Source organism: Polypterus senegalus, chromosome 2 (assembly GCF_016835505.1).
Source record: "Polypterus senegalus isolate Bchr_013 chromosome 2, ASM1683550v1, whole genome shotgun sequence".
In the NCBI taxonomy this organism is placed as follows: Eukaryota; Metazoa; Chordata; class Cladistia; order Polypteriformes; family Polypteridae; genus Polypterus; species Polypterus senegalus.
Window position 1 is genome coordinate 110,642,193 of NC_053155.1, and position 18,305 is coordinate 110,660,497.

General features: G+C 36.2%; 1 pseudogene; it reads right to left on the bottom strand.

Annotated features, from left to right (window-relative positions):
- Positions 1–223: 223 nt before the first annotated feature.
- Positions 224–18,305, bottom strand: part of LOC120524401 — a 77,065-nt pseudogene continuing 58,983 nt past the window's right edge.

Below are 18,305 nucleotides of genomic sequence, written 5' to 3' on the forward strand. Positions count from 1 at the left end.
TGAGTCAGTTAATGAAATTTTCAAGTCCATAGAGTATTTTATCAAGGTATTATCATCCATGGATGATATTAACTGATAATTGTACAGAAATCCAAAATTGTCGAAATGCTGTTTCATTTGATCAAACCTCTCATTCATGGACATGATTGCTTGATCCAGAAGGACAAGAAAGAATTCTGTGCAAAACTTTTCCTTTGGATCAGTTATTAACTCATCCCAGACTTCATAATCGAAATGGGGCTTTGTTCGTCTCCTTTCGTAAACTGGTTACTGCAGGAAATGTGACATCCTTGGAAGGCATCTCCAATTCATTAGCGAGCTCTCTGGCTGTAGCTTCTGCTAATTCTAGTCCATTTTCTCTGTACGAAACCAAATAGTCAGAGACACTGTTGATGCATTTGAGAGCAACATCATAGTGCATATTTTCATTTTGCAAAATTTTGCTGGCTACATTGATCTGTGAAAGAATATCGCATCAAATCGCTAAGGAAACAAGAAATGGAAAATTTTTCAGCTGCTTGGCTAATGCAGCGGCTTCAGTTCTAGCCTTAGGATCTTTAGAATCTTCAGAAACATCTACCAGCGCGTCATACACAGAGCCTATTTGGAATCTGACAGCTTTAACACTCTCAATCCTGCATTCCCATCTAGTGTCACAAATGCGCTTCAGAGTGAAATTATTGATGTGCTTCTCCAGAATCTGCCAGCATACTGTAGAAGCACTAAATAGCAAATAGATCTGATGTAACGTTCCAAAAAGTGACATGGCAGTTGGTGACGATTTAGCCATGTCTTCAACAAGCAAATTAAGGCTATGACAACCGCATGGGATGTAGAATGCTCGTGGATTTTTATCCAGTATTCGTTTTTTAACGCCACTGTGTTTGCCTTTCATATTGGAACTGTTATCATATCCCTGTCCCCTACAATTACCTAGGTCCAATTTCAACTCAGAGAGCATCCGTAAGCATTGGTCTGAGACTGGAGCCAGTGCTATCATCAACGGCTATGTACCCTACAAAATATTCTCGAACGTCCACTGAGGAGCCATCAATATGAACAATCCTTATTATCATCATCATCTGCTCTTCATGGCTTATATCAGGAGTGCAGTCAAGAATTATTGAGAAATACTTGGCCTTATAAATATGGGAAATTATTTCCTATAACATAGCATTACCCATCAACTGAATTATTTCATTTTGCATGTTTTTACCCAGATAATGATCGTGGATTTCATAGTCTGTAATCCTTCGAACATGCTCTTGCATGCACGGATCAAATTTGGCTGACAATTCCACTAACCCAAGAAAATTGCCATTATGCGGGGCAAATATATTATCGCTAGAACCTCGAAACGCCAGGTTTCTTTCACCCAGAAACTGAATAATAGCAATAATTCTTGTTAATACATTGTGCCAATGCTCAATTTCTCTTAGCAGAAGTTCTTATCAATGGTACATCCTGCCTTCAAGCGATTTTGAAGTTCAAACCAATCCTTAAAGGCACGTATATGGTTGGCAGATATTTTGTGAATGCACACGTCTCGGGACAAATTTCTCCAATCACCGCAACCATCAGTAGTCAATTTGATCTGAATATTCGAGAATAACTTGCAGCAGAAACAAAAAACTGCATTTTTGTTCTTTGAGTAAACAAGCCAGGGCCTGTCAACAAATTCCTCATTTGGTAATTTTCGGGAATAAAAGGAATCAGAAAAATGGCGGCCATCATCATTCGTCGGATATTGAATCCCAGTTTCGCGAAAGGGCCCCTTTTGGACTAGGAAGACATGTTCCTTGTCGGTAATTGCTGCACCCCACAAACCTGGATCTCCCCAACTAAAGGAATCGAAATCATTATCAGCCTAGTCGTGATCTTCATCTTTCTGGTTAGAAACCGAAATGGCTGGCAACGTTGCTGAACTTGACGAAAAACCCATGTCCATGTCATTCTTAACGTCATCGGCTTCTGACTCCTCGGAGTCGGATACAGGTTTGTGGGGCTTGGACGGCGTTGCGGTATCTTCGACTAATGGAAGTTCAGTCCTAGTGCTAGTGCTGTTGCTAGAGCTAACCGTTTTCGTTAGGAAGCGTTGCAAAGCGCCTTTTTGGGTAGGAAAAAAATTAATCTTTCACTGCTTTTTATTTACGTTTATGAGCACCTGATTTATATTTCTTTGGCGGTGGAACTAAAGACATTTGGAATACAATAATTTCAAACTGTGGAAATTCGACAAGGCCTAACTACTATCTACAAGACATTCTTTCTAACAAAATTGAAATATATTGATATGAAGGAAAGTGATGGTTTTACAAAGAGAAGGGCCTGTTTTATGCTCTATCGAGAATGCAGTGCAGCGGAGCGTCCCTGACTGAAGCGTAAGTGGCCACATACTGAGGACAGAGGCATAGATGAGCCGTGGAGACGGCAACAGGCACGCGGGCCTGAGTGAAACGTAATGAAGATTGAAGTGCCGAGTGGAGATGTCCACGTGGAGTAATTAGGTGATGGAATATGTTGCCCGTGAATTATATATATAAAAAAATTAGTAATAGAGGTTGGAGTGAAGGAGTCTGTTGCTCCATTGGGCTCTCCGCAGCAGCGTTGCATCACAGAAAAAAAAAACCTTGGGTGCAGTGGGCCCCCTCCAGCTGTGGGCCCGAAGCAGTCGCTTCATTCGCTTCGCCCTAAGGCCGGCTCAGGATGTACAATTTAAACAGATTGTTATTTTCATGGGAATTGTTACATATGCATAATAGACCTAACTATTTTACATTACAGCAGGTAATTAAACATAGTAAAAAATATTATAATGTAATAAATTGAAAGAAAATTATGTTTCATGTTGTGTTAGAGGTATTCATTGCCAATTTTGAATACAACTAATTTTGTCCTATTGCATAGCCCATAACCCATACATAAATTACGCAATAACATTACGATACATCCTTCCTTCAACAGTAATTCGGCCAGTGGAAGACCGGATGGTGTTAACAGTTGTAGATATTCTATGGGATATTATAAGTTGTTGTTTTCATCTTCCGCACCATCACCACCAACTGTTTTAGCATAGTCTATTGATACACATTTAACCTATTTAACCAATCAACAAGTTTCGTGTTAAATTGTTTGACTTCATCATGTCTCGGTGCTAGGATTGCCCATGTACTCATTTCTTCTGTTGATAACCCTTCGGAATGAAATTCTTCAATAAGATTTGGACATGTCTTCTTTTATTGAGAACTTAAAGTGAGGAAAATGTAGAAATTTATAAGAGCTGACAGCACAAGAACTATGTCTGAGAAAAGCATTCATATGAATGAGAGGTGAGAGGACCGTGGGCGTGGGCCGTTAACCGTAAATGGTTGAGAGGCTGGGACTTGAAAAAATCTCTTGGCGATAGTCTTGTGACATCTCAAGATTTTCTTCTATAATAGAGAGATATGTTGTATTTACAAAGTCTTTTGATTTTATTTTAGAATTTTGTAGTTCTGCGCATACACTGTGTGATTTTTAGAAATGTTGTTCAAGTGACTACTAACACTGGATGACAGAGTTGCCATTTGGATATGTGCTCAAACATTACAAACATGTTCAGTCCGATTAACATGCCACGACATGGGTTTTCAGACTATACGTGTACATAGCACTGACGAACAGTTTTACACATTGACATTTTGAAATAAAGCTTTACTAATTAAAAAAAAATATATATGACCACAGTCAAAATGTCAACAAATAAAAAAACTGCATTGCAAGATCTTGCTGTATTATGCTCTGAAACTACAAAAAAAAGTAAAAGTAAAAGATGTAAATAGACATGCAGATGGTTGAGAAGGCAGGAACAATATGGTCTGTTAATTTTACAGAGGGAATTGGGGTTATGTAATCTATGTAATTTACCATTGTGTGTGTTCGTTTTGGGTTGTTTCAGAAAATGTTTTTTAAGACCCTTTAATCAAAGGCCATTTAGTTGTATGTTTGTTGCTTAATGATAGCTAGCGTTTCGGAAAATACTTAGCAAATAAAAAAAATGTCTTGAGTCATTTTTAATAAATGAAATGAAATCCAAAGACATGCTTTATTTACACCAACTGTTGGAGGATTGGAGCAACAAGACTCTCCATATCAAGTCTGATTCGTGTTAAAATAAGAGCTCCTGTTATCTTTTAAAGTAGCTTAATTTACATATAATAGCTGGTAAACATTTCAGTCCCACCAATGATCCAACAGATTCTAGGTTATCTGCCAATTCACCAATCTTGTTATCATCTGCAAACTTCACCAGCTTGTTACTTATATTCCTATCCAACTCATTTATATACAGTATATTAAATATAGCAGCGGCTCTAGCACTGACCTCTGTGGAACACCACTCTTAACATGTGCCATAACCCTCTGCTTCATTTGTCTGAGACATCTACAAACATCATGCAGAACTTCCACTTCTTTTAGTTGGATGCCCAACCTCTAATGTTGCACCTTATCAAATGAGAATAAACTACTTGCCTGAAGTGGCAGAAAAAAACCTAAAGAGATTCCTTCCTGGTATTTGTAAAATTCAAGTGAGGTCCAGCCTCTGCTGGAATGGAATATGTGAGTGGATATACTGAGGTGGGCACTAAGCACCAATCTGTCATAAGGGAAATGTAAGAAATAACATTGCTAAAGACTTATAAGCATTTAAGAACAATGGATATTAGTACAAATAAAATGTATATCTCATATACATATAAGAGTTTAATCTTAATTATTCACTTTTCTGCTCTTTACAGGTTGTGTTTTTGCATCTTTTAATTCTGTTCTGTCTTGATTAATATCATCATATTTGCAAACAAAAAATAATTTGATCAGGAATCAGTTCGACTCCAATTAGTAGGTCTATGTCCATTTCCTCTCTTTTACCAATTTTTCCATTTCCATTTTTGTATTATTTTCCTTTTTTATTGTATGTTTCACCTTTTCACTGTCTTACTTGTTTGCCTATTATAATTTTGTTGCTGTGGAGACTGTGTTTGGGGTGTCATGCATCATGTTATGCCAGAGGACAGGGACTCTGAAGTGTTTGATCTCAGACTCATATGAAGAGGCGAGATTCTGGTGGAAGTGGAATGAGAGCGAGTAAGGCATATACATTTTCTTCTATGGCCACATTGTCATTCTGAGACTTTGAGTGATGCATTATTGGTGGCTGGGCTCAGCAGTGGGGAATGTAGAATTTTATTAAATGTAGAAACCTTTACAGGGTTGTTAAGTTTATTTTCCTTTTTCCAAAGATGAATTTTAAAATACAAAAGTCATAAATTGTTGATCATTCATTATAAAAGGAAAAACTAGAGTTAATTAAAGGAGTTCTGGTTAATATACTGTATATATAAAATATATGGGTAATGAAGAACTAATTGTAACTGAAGTTTTCATTAATTGCTAATAGTTCTCATATGTTCATCATTTTGTGTATTAAACCTTAATTAACAGCACAAATGCTGCAATATCCTCCCTAACAATCATAATCTCTCAGACTCAACAGAGTTCACTATCCATATTCAGGACAGTATTCATTTTTATACCATATCTATTAGGAAATGTCATTTTTAAATATTTGTTTATTTATGTTTCCCTGTACTATGCATGTTTTCTTTTGGAATGTGATCTTGAGTTTGGCTCTAAAATGTACTAGATACTGTACTGCCAGCTCCCAATGCACTTTTTTAAAACAAAACACTTGGCTGAAGTGGGTTCTCTTATCTCTTACTCTAAAGAATTTTAATTATCCTAATTCATTGAGTTCTACATACACCTTTTAATCTTCTGCTAAATCTTGTAAATATGAATCTATTATTATTGTTGATTATGTGCGGTATGTATGCCACTGGAACATAATTTTACTCCATTAATACAACTCGACATGCATGATTAAATCAGTGCTGTACCACATCTTTCAGATGTTGCCATTTGGCTTTACTGGCCCTAGACACTTTAATCCTTGACATGGAAAGCTTTAAATGTGTTATATTGAGAAAAAAATATGCTTCAGTATGTGTCACTGCTTCAAGAGATAATGAAATCGGCTGGTTTCTAACATGGCTGATTTGACAACAATTGTCTCCAGGAGAAAAAATAATTTCTTGCATTTTCTATACAAATTCAGATTTGCACACATGGGCATTCTGGAAAATACTAAAAGTATATCTATGGAGAAAAATAATTTAACGTCATTAAATTATTGATTTAAATGCTGAAAGGTAGAGATTTCAGATATTTCTGAATATGAATGTCCTACAGCTCTGCCTCCTAAATTAGTTTTGTATATCTTTAGAATATAAAAGAGGTCTGCATCTTGAGAATACAGCATACACCTTAGAGTACAGACACTAATAAGATGTGTAAGGCAAGGGGGAGTGAAACCATTAGGAACTTTACATTTGAGAATGAGAATTTTAAAATCATGTCTAAACCTCTTCAAAGTGACTAGTTTAGGGATCGTTCATCTGCAAGCAAGAAGCAATTTAGCAGTTGCTGTGGCCAAGTAGATAAGCTTACGCTGGTGCATAGAGGCAGTACAAGCTAATAGGAATTTGTGGTAAAGGTGAACTTTTAACTAACAGCATCAAGGAAAGTTAAATTAGAAATTATAGGCCAGAAAGTCAGAACAGAGGGATAAAACTATTATCTGTTAATAAATGTGTCACCACTGCATGTGGATAAAGGTGCCAGGAACACTGAAGGGAGAAAGATAATAAGAGTATTCATATAGAAATCTATTAATTATAGTTTGCTAGGGGTAAAAAGAATATTATTTGCATATTTAAAATGAGTAAACTGATGGTTTGGGCTCCTTAAGGAACATGTAATATTTTTTGAGATGTTTCTCAGCAGAAAGGTGTGAGCCCCCAAGACCACTAAGAAGTAATGATCAAATAATCAGTGGGATTCATACAAGCTAAACCTCATTGAGACAGAAGAGATCAAAATTGGCCACAGACTAACTCCTTTCATCCTCTTGATAACTGGATTTACAGCCCTACATTTTTTGTGATATCATCATGCTGTAGTCAGGGAAAAACTTAATACTAACTTCCTTGTGGAGAATCTCTAGTGTTTTATAGTTAAGAAACATTCAACCTTTAAAATGGTGCCACTGAATACAGGAACTGATCTCAGTCTTGGCAGATAAGTAGCTGTACCAGGAAGTACTTTGAGTTAGCATATACAGTTTGTTAGTCTATTCTAAATCATAAAATGCATAATACGTTTTACTAGTATGTGGTTGGATGGTGGCAGTTTTTTGTGGGGCTAAGGAGAGAATGATCTGAGATGAGTATGGAGTCTCTTCTTATAAATTTCTTCCACAGAAGGCATCATGGCCCAATGAAAAAATATGAGTTTTAACTATTAGCTAGAGAGAACTTCTTTCTGGCAAAATGTATCACTAAACCACATTTAGTAAATGAATATATCAAGTAATCTATACTATGGCAATATTTATATCAGAGCAAAGTAACTTTAAATCACTTAGATATTTACTTATAACAATTGGTCTGCTGCCTGACACCTATGCTAGTGAATGAAGCACATCATCAGACATTCTTGACAGCAACAACTATTAACATTTCAGTTTCTTTTCACTCTACTTCTAATCACTTGTTGTGAATGCACCTTTTCTCTCTAAATTTGACATGTTCAGTATGTTAACAAGAGTTTGGAGCATGCTGAAAAAAGGCCTCCAGAGGAACTAGAAAAAACAGGCCAGGACCTTCACTGGTCTTCCCAAAATAGGCTTGGACCCTGACCAGTTTTCTCTCCAAGTTCTAAATGCATGCTTCAGCTTGACCAGATGTAAAATAGAGAAATATTTTTTTTAAAGTAAATAATGCTAAGAATATCAAAAATGCCTTCTAAGAGGGGCAACCCATAAAACTTCTGACTTGTACAGACAATCCAAAACAATGAATCTTTATAAATGAGAGGAAAAAAACCCTCAAATGACCAAAAATGGAGTCGCCCATAAACAATCCACAAAGAACAAGTTTTGAAATGCAATCTGTAATAAGAAACCAGAGCATAAAATAATTAAAAAACCAAAAAATCTACAAGAAAAAATACATTACTCACTATTGACACCAAACAACTACAAAGAATTTCTGCTGAATCCTTACTTCTGGGCTATTTATAAAGTCAGGGGCAGGACCCAGCAATGTGAGCCTGGCCCCGCCTCCTGGGGCTCCACCCCTCAAAGAGCAAAGAGTGGCCACACATTTAAAGAGAGTAATAAAATTAACAGAAATAATATAAGAACAGAAAAAATAATCATTCAAAATCAACAAAAACATGAATGAAACAAAAAATAGACATAAATTCTCGCTGTAACAAAACACAATCTCTGTCTACAATCCCAACAATTTTTGTCACCGTGCAGAAATCCTCAGTGTGAATTCCTTTAAAATTCACATTGATGTAATTCTAAAGATTTCACCTCTGGCCATGGCAATCCTCTGAGTGGCAGTCCTCTAGGCACATGACAAGCACATTTCAGCAGTTCAGTGCTGTCATTGTATTTACGGTTACGTTTTTTTTTCAAGGAGGAGAAGTTATTAAGGGTTACTAGCAGAAACTTTGGAAATTAAATCATTGGATTAGAAAGTTAGTATTTTTTACACAAATATCTTTAGTAAATATGATAATTGTAATGCAGAATTTTGTTAACAGATGACACCTGGCAGTATTGCTTAGACAAGTAGTTGACAAAAGATAATAAATGCTTTTTCTCTTAGCACTAAGTACAGTACTAAAAATGCCAAGGCTATGTCAACTGGTGGCTGAATTCTTTTTCTCTCGCTAATGGCTAATCAGCTCGGCAAACAGTAGACAGCACGCTACACATTGACTGATCAAACATTTTTAAAATATATTTTCACTTTAAAGGTTAATATACTTTTTCAATTAAAACAAAATGCTTTCCTGTGCCATTGGGCAGACATCTGCTTCAGGATTTATTAGAAAAAAGTAAAACAACACATTTCAATTAGCAAATAAATTAATTAGACACTATTGTAAACAAAAAATTTTAAAATGTATAACCATATGTGAATATGCAAACATTTGTAAATGACAGGCTTCTTACAAAAAAGTATGCATTTTGGCTTCCAGGCAGCCTTTCACACAAGCTCTTTCTTGCCTCTCTGTATTTAAATTTCCATTTCTCTTAATCTTCTGTTAAGTCTTAATATCCACGTGGGGACAAATTATCTATCTATCTATCTATCTATCTATCTATCTATCTATCTATCTATCTATCTATCTATCTATCTATCTATCTATCTATCTATCAGCAGTCAGGACAGATCATTGGCGTCTTCACATTGACACTTTCACAGTTCTCTATTTTATTTTTATTTTATTTTTCAATTGTGTGACATGCACTTAGCATAAAAAACTAACAACTAACCTCTCTTTTTTTGTGGGATAGCAACAAAACAGTGACCTGAAACCGCTTACCTATCTCACTGTCTGTATTGTACCCCAATTTAGTCAACCCTAGGGACCTCTCATGGCAGACTGTTTCTCTTACTGGGACTTACTTTTACTTTCAACCCCTTATTTGAACCCAGTTTACTACGCATAGATTACTTCACAACACTTCTTTTGTACCATTAAGCAAATGTGGCTAGACAAGGAATGATCAATATTGGCACTCAGCAATACTAGTAATCAATCAGTGTTCAGTGATTGCCTTCAAACTTGTACTTAAAAACTTCTTGTACTGTTTGTGTGGCCCATCAATTACTTCTACTCCATCCTTCATAAATTGTAATAAATATCATGAAACAAAAATTTGGATCGCCTAATTTTCTTATTTCTATAACATCACCAAATTTCAATCAAATCCATCAAAACATTTTTGAGATTTTGGGGTATTTAGTTTTGTATTGGGCTTTAGTCCTAAATATTGATCTATTGAAATGTCCTTCTGTTTTTTAACTGCCTGTAAATGGGAAATAGTGTTTTTATTGATGAGTAAGTTTGCATTATATGTATATATAGAGGGAGACTATAAAAGTTACAGCCAAAGTTACATATTTTACAGAATATGTAGGTAAATGGCATGGTGGACTGATTAAATTACTGTCTACATCAGCATTAATTTCTGTGTGTACTACTTTCCCCACATAAAATTGGTCCTGCCTGTGAACTTTATATTCTAAATTGTATAAAAATACAGTGCTGTCATTTCAAGTTATTTTATCTAATAGGAATAACTGCAGCACCATATCAGCAGCGTGCACTCAGATTTGAAGTCTGTGAGTAGCTCCTTCTCATAAAACAGGGTTTTTTTACTCAGCTCTCATATGGCACTGCCTATGCACTTTATTGGTGTCTGTCTCCTTCAACATCTCTTGTGTTACTTTTCACAGTGAGGTGAGATCTCCCGTCTCATTTTGTTTACGGTTCAGTATGCAGAATTATCTTTTTTTTTTTTAACATTTTATTGATTTTATTAAAATCAAATAACATTCCATACAAGCAGGTCAAGTTTAATAAAACTATGTTTGAAACAAACCAATGCCCACCAAGTTCAATGTGGAGTGTAATTGTTTGTAAGAAGCAAAGACATGGTCTATATACAGATCTCTAAGTGATTTAATCCAGAATGTTTTCCAGACATTAAAAATTGCGTACGTTTGAAAAAGGTGGTTCTCATGCAGAGGTGCCACAGATAAAAGCTCCTCTATCTTTAAAATACTTCCTACATTGGTTTCATATTCTGAGCGAGTGAAGCACAATTGAGTTGTTAGTATATTGGCAATGACTTGTACTTATTGGGGTACAAAGCAAGGAATATAAAGAAGTACTACAGGATTTTATTTCATTTGTGGACCAAGCCTGTGTCTGTTCATTTATTTGTGTCAAAGTTTTTATAGCTTGTATATTTGGCACCCAGTAATAAAATTGAAAGTTTGTTAGATCCATGCCACCTTCTGCCTTAGGTCTTTATAGGGTCGCCCTTTGGATACGTGGATGTTTTGAATTTCAAATAAATGAGGTATTATAGAATGCAATTTCTTCAAAAATGATTTATTGCTGTATATTGGAATGATTGAAATAGAAAAAGAAGCTAACATCTTGACAATGTTAATTCTTCCAGCTAAAGTGAGATGGAGGGTAGACCATCTACACAAGTCTTGCTTAATTTTTTCCATGCAGATAGTAAAATTTTGTTGATAAAGAGCTTTATGCTTATTTGTGATGTTTATTCCTAGGTACTTAACACTAGAATTACCAAAGCCTACAAAAAAACCTGTAAATATGGCCTACCATAAATCCGTTCGCACCTCTCCGACAGGGTCTTTTGTCCTGTAAACGTGCCGATAAAGACAAACAGCAAGCAGTCTGCTATTCCATCCCCCCACTGCTGCAGAACGTCCACAAAGTTTTTCCAGTTCCAGCCTTGATTATCTGGGAGTGAAGTGCTGGAGTTTTAGAGTGGAAATAATAGATTGTTATTTGGAACACACAGATTTCATATATATTCTGTTTCTACAATAATCTGTGTAAACACATTGTTAAAATAGAAACTTTTTCATATTTTAGTAATAAATGACAAAATGTAGGCATAAACTATATAATGTGTGAAGGCTGAAGTCCAAAGATCAAATAAACACTTTCACAAAAGGTTCAAGGATGATACAACAGCTTCTGTGGTGTAGCGCTAAGATTTGCTGTCTCAGAGTGCTGCAGGCTTGCCGTGCCTCAGAGACCTGAGTTTGATTCCCTGCTGTGGAGAAAGTGTTATTTTTTTTTTCTTTTTAACCTTCGCTGCCCTGCCTGCCTGCAAGAGTCTGCTTTTCTTAAGTAAATTGTTACGTTTAAAATGTCGATCGCGGTTATTTCTGTTGATTAATTCATGCTTTCATACATTATAGCTAATACTGTTATCAAGCGGTCGCTATTTTTGCCTGTTGTATACAATATATCTAGCGTCTTTCACATCTATCTTCACTCTCACTGCCCGCTTGCCTGCGTGCAGCGTGTGTCGATTGATATATGATTTAATGTATTTCTTTTTGACAATTCTCCGAGTTGTAAAATACATATACATTATATATAAAATGAAACTACTATATAGCTAATACTGTTATGTATCTGTCTAGTGCCTTCTCTGTCTATCTATTATATAAGTGCCTTCCCTATCTATCCATTTATCTAGTCCCTTTCACATGTGAATGTACTCTCACTGCCTGCTTGCCTTTCTGCAGCACCTGTCATATAGTGCCTTTCACATCTATCTATCTATCTATCTATCTATCTATCTATCTATCTATCTATCTATCTCACACAGGAGTGCTGCAATGGGCTTTAATGAGCCCTGTTTTTGATAGCCACCCAGCCTTGACTCTCTAAGTAGACAAGAAAAAACTCCCAAAAATTACCTTTGTCGGGAACAAAATGGAAGAAATTGTGGCAAAGGCAATTCAGAGAGTGACCTCTTTCCAATAGGTTGTACATACAGTGGGTGTTAAAAAACACACAAAACTCTCTTCATAGAGCTACATGGCCAATCTGTTATTGCTACCTAAGGAATAGTAGTAGTACCATAGTAATAGTACAACCACAAAGCAAAATGCAAGAACAGATAATATCACTCACTAAATACAGAACTTTCACATATGAGGAAGGTATACATATTTGTTCATAGTCCTGGAGACCTCAGCCAACAAGCTGCCTCCCCACTACTGTACTCGCCATTCCACAGCTGGGTCAGTTAGTACTGGGCCATTCAATATGATAAAAGGTCCCTGCTACCTAATGGTTCCAGTGCTTCTTTATCAGAGATGACTTTTCCATGAGCATGTAAGCAATTTGGCAGTAGAGCAGTGGCACCAAGTACCATATGTGAGTACTGAGAAAAGAAACAGAATAGGCAAGCATGAGTAATAGATTATAAATATATTCATTATGTTTTAGTACAAATGACTAAAAACAAAGATGCAGCATACATAGTTCATCGGCAGCTCTAGTAAGGGTATGCTAAACTAAAGTAGTAATTATTCAGTCAGGATTTTAAAGCTAAGACTGAAGGGGCAGCTCTTATGGTAGCAGGCAGACCATTCTACAGCTTCAGGGCCCTGTAACTAAACGTTCAGTCTCCCACTATTATTTTATTAATCCTTGGAATCATAAGCAGACCAGCATCTTGAGATCTTAATGTGTACTCTGGTTTGTAAGTAATGATAAGTTCAGGTAGGTAAGCAGGACATTGGCCATTTAAGGCTTTACATGTTAAAAGGAGGATTCTGAAATGTACCCTTAACATAACTGAGAGCCAGTGTAAGAACTTGGGCACCGGAGTTACATGTTTGTATTTTCTTTTATTAATATTTTTTTGTTCTTGTATTAAATCTTGCAGCAGCATTTTTAATTAACTGAAAGCTGTATAAGGAACAATTTGAACATCCAGTGAACACCACAATATCAATCTTACTAGAAATAAATGCATAAATTAATTTCTCTGTATTCTGCATATTTAGAAAATGCCTTAATTTCCCAAAATTTTTTGATGGAAAAAACATGTTTTGGATAGTTTTATAATATGCTTTTTAAATAACATGATAGTGTCAAAGATTCAGTAAAACTAATGGCGATTCCAACTGAGTTAATTGACAAAATGTTGTTATGATCAGCATCATTCCCTCCAATAATTAAAATTTCTGTTTAGTCTGTGTTCAAAGACAAGTAGTGCTCATCCATCCACTACTTTAACTCACTAACACATCTATTGTAATTAAGGACAACATCAGAGAAACATCATTTGGTCTAACTGGTGTCATCTGGTTACTATTGAAAATTATTGTTATGTTTTCAAATTATGGATCCCATTGTAAGCATGTAAAGTGAAAACAGTAAAGGTCCATATCTCACTTCTGAGTATAATGACAGCGTACAATTATCACATTTCTATACGTACTCAAATCCATTTGATAAATAAAAACGAAACCAGTCAAGGACATTACCTGTAAGCCCAATGTCATTTTCCAGCCTGTGCTGTAAAATAGAATGGTTAATGGTATCAAATGTGGTGCTTAAGTCTAAAGATATAATTACAGTGGAATTTCCTTCCTTCAGAGGATATCAGAATGTCGTTTACATCATGCGTTAGTGCCTTTTCTGTACTTTGACCGGTGCAGAACCCAGACTGGAATTTGTCAAATAAACAGTGTTATATAAATAGAGACTGGCAACTACTTTTTTTAGAGAGAAAGTGAAAAGTTGAAATGGGTCTATAATTATATGTGATTCTAGGTCTGATTTATTTTAGTAATATTTTGACGATTGACACTTTTAGTGCATCAGGTAATGTGCCATGCAATAATGAGCTTTTGAGAATCCTAAGAATAGATACAGTGCATCCGGAAAGTATTCACAGCGCATCACTTTTTCCACATTTTGTTATGTTACAGTCTTATTCCAAAATGGATTAAATTCTTTTTTTTTCCTCAGAATTCTATACACAACACCCCATAATGACAACGTGAAAAAAGTTTACTTGAGGTTTTTGCAAATTTATTACAAATAAAAAAACTGAGAAATCACATGTACATAAGTATTCACAGCCTTTGCTCAATACTTTGTCGATGCACGTTTGGCAGCAATTACAGCCTCAAGTCTTTTTGAATATGTTACCACAAGCTTGGCACATCTATCCTTGGCCAGTTTCGCCCATTCCTCTTTGAAGCACCTCTCAAGCTCCATCAGGTTGGATGGGAAGTGTCGGTGCACAGCCATTTTAAGATCTCTCCACAGATGTTCAATCGAATTCAAGTCTGGGCTCTGGCTGGGCCACTCAAGGACATTCACAGAGTTGTCCTGAAGCCACTCCTTTGATATCTTGGCTGTGTGCTTAGGGTTGTTGTCCTGCTGAAAGATAAACCGTCACCCCAGTCTGATGTCAAGAGTGCTCTGGAGCAGGTTTTCATCCAGGATGTCTCTGTACATTGCTGCAGTCATCTTTCCCCTTATCCTGACTAGTCTCCCAGTTCCTGCCGCTGAAAAACATCCCCACAGCATGATGCTGCCACCACCATGCTTCACTGTAGGGATGGTATTGGCCTGGTGATGAGCGGTGCCTGGTTTCCTCCAAATGTGACGCTTGGCATTCACACCAAAAAGTTCAATCTTTGTCTCATCAGACCGGAGAATTTTGTTTCTCATGGTCTGAGAGTCCTTCAGGTGCCTTTTGGCAAACTCTAGGTGGGCTGCCATATGCCTTTTACTAAGGAGTGGCTTCCGTCTGGCCACTCTACCATACAGGCCTGATTGGTGGATTGCTGCAGAGATGGTTGTCCTTCTGGAAGGTTCTCCTCTCTCCACAGAGGACATCTGGAGCTCTGACAGAGTGACCATCGGATTCTTGGTCACCTCTCTGACTAAGGCCCTTCTCCCCTGATCGCTCAGTTTAGATGGCCGGCCAGCTCTAGGAAGAGTCCTGATGGATTTGAGCTTCTTCCACTTACGGATGATGGAGGCCACTGTGCTCATTGGGACCTTCAAAGCAGCAGAAATGTTTCTGTAACCTTTCCCAGATTTGTTCTTTGAGACAATCCTGTCTTGGAGGTCTACAGACAATTCCTTTAACTTCATGCTTGGTTTGTGCTCTGACATGAACTGTCAACTGTGGAACCTTATATAGACAGGTGTGTGCCTTTCCAAATCATGTCCAATCAACTGAATTTACCACAGGTGGACTCCAATTAAGCTGCAGAAACATCTCAAGGATGATCAGGGGAAACAGGATGCACCTGACCTCAATTTTGAGCTTCATGGCAAAGGCTGTGAATACTTATGTACATGTGCTTTCTCAATTTTTTTATTTTTAATAAATTTGCAAAAACCTCAAGTAAACTTTATTTATGTTGTCATTATGGGGTGTTGTGTGTAGAATTCTGAGGAAAAAAATGAATTTAATCCATTTTGGAATAAGGATGTAACATAACAAAATGTGGAAAAAGTGATGCGCTGTGAATACATTCCGGATGCACTGTATACAATTCTGTAGAAGTCATTTTTTTCCAACATATTACCTGGATAGTTGCAAAGCTGTTTGTTAGTTTAAGCAAGTTCATTTACTTTTATGATTATAAATTTATAACTTTCACAAGTGCTTAATGTATGTGAACTATAAATGCAGACTGACAAAAAGTCTGAGTCCACCAGGTTTGCAATTGCTTAAAAAATCACAATTTCTACCTCAGTCCCACACCGTAATGAAAATTGCAACTTTAATTTTATTCAAAACATGTTCATAATCAGTTTGTCTGCAAGCCAGATAATGAATAATACATTAGTATTAGCAATGACATCCACTTTAGCTTTATTTACAGCTTTGCTTTCTTCTCACAGAAGCATATTGAAGCACTTCAAATACACCACACTGTAAAAAAACCAAAACTCAAATCAAAAGACAATTCTCTCAATACAGAATGTGAGTGGAAATTTGGAAGTAGTGGAAAAGGAGCAAGGGTGACACCAAGTTGTCAAATGGCAACAGAAAGTCATCCAGGAAACTCAACAACATGGACAGGTCCGCAAGTGTCAGTGCGGTAAGAAAGGAAAGCAAACACTATTGTAAGGTACATCCTCTAGACATATTCTCAGTATTAAGAGGTCACGACACAGTGGAAAGAAACGCCATATTCTAGATGTTATAGCACATGTGCCTCAGCGTATGCCAAGAGTGCTTACTAACTCAAAGAAAAATAGCCACAGACCAAGAACTGCATAATTGCTATGCAGAAAAGCTGTGTTGCCCAGTTAAGGTTCTGGTGTTTCTAGTAACATACACCCAGACAGAATGAATCTGGTATACTTAATACAATAGGTACACCAGATGCCTTAGTAACTGGTTTATGTAGCATTGGTTGCCTCACCTCCCATCATTATTGAACCAATGAGATTAAAAGAGGTCTTGTGCTTGAGCTCCAGTTAGATTCTTGTCAGATAAATCAAAAATCATTTTTTTGTCTTCTTTCAAACACGAAAATAACACAAGTAGGTTACAACTATTTTTGTCAGTAGCAATCTTAGAAAAAAATATTGGCAAAAAAAAAAAAATAGCAGGAATTCTTTAAAAGACTATAGAAATGTTCTTTAGATATCCTGAAACTGATGCCCACAAGTTGACTATTTAAAGTTAAATGGTAGGGCCTTTCAGATGGGACATATAATACATTTCATAATCCTTTCCACTCAATGGCTACAACTAAGTGATGCTCAATTAGGATTTAGGAGAGGCGAATCACAAGATATCAGGGATGAAAAGGTCATCCAATTGGTGAGAAATTAGGAACACACAGCATGAGTAGATGGGGTAAAATATCAGCTAGGTTTTTTGCTTTATTGACTTATGTGAATAAGCAGATAGATCACATTTTTTATTTTGTTTTGCCAATTTTGTATCATGTGTTCTTGTTTATTTCCTTGACAGGCAAATTCTCACTGTTTCCCAGGATTTAAGATTTCTACGATGCCCTGATTTCGCAAGGTTGGTAGGATCATAGGTATCAGGTGGGTATACAGTGTAGTAGGTTTTTCACTATGTATTGCTATGTTGCCTAGTTTACCTTTTTAATGATCAATATTTTATTAATAATAATCAATATGTAACAGCACCGAATGACTATATATAAACTCTTATTTGTTGTGCTAAGAGCTTCCTTTAACCATTTCACTATAAGTGTCATCTACTCTTTAATATAGGTATCATTTAAGGTCATCTAATTTCCAGTGGGTTTCTTCTGGCTGATACTCCTGGAGTATGTAAATGATCAACTTTAAAAAGAAAATCTAAAAGCAGTTCTTTTTTTTGATTTGATTGAGTTTTATTTTCATATTGTCTAAGTCAAACACTTATTAGTTTGGAATTTTGTAGATCACTTTCCTAAAAGAACATACCTTTCCAAGGGAGATAACAACCCTTGGCTGGATATACTAAAAACTGTAACATGAGAACATGGGACATGACTGAATCTGCATGAGATGCAACAGAAAATGTATTATGTTATCCCAGCTTTCAGGTAACCCTATAATTAGTACATTTTTTTTTCAAATGTTCTCTAAGTGCTGCAAATTCATTGTACAAAACTTCAGTTTTGTTTTCTGTGTTTGGAAATAGAGGAGAGATAGTTAAAAACACTAATAATAAAACGGAAATAGAATAGCAAATAAAAAATGGATGAAAAAGCGTGAGGGCATTGAAGCTCAAACATTAAGCTGATATTACCAACAAGGAAATGCATGATCAATTT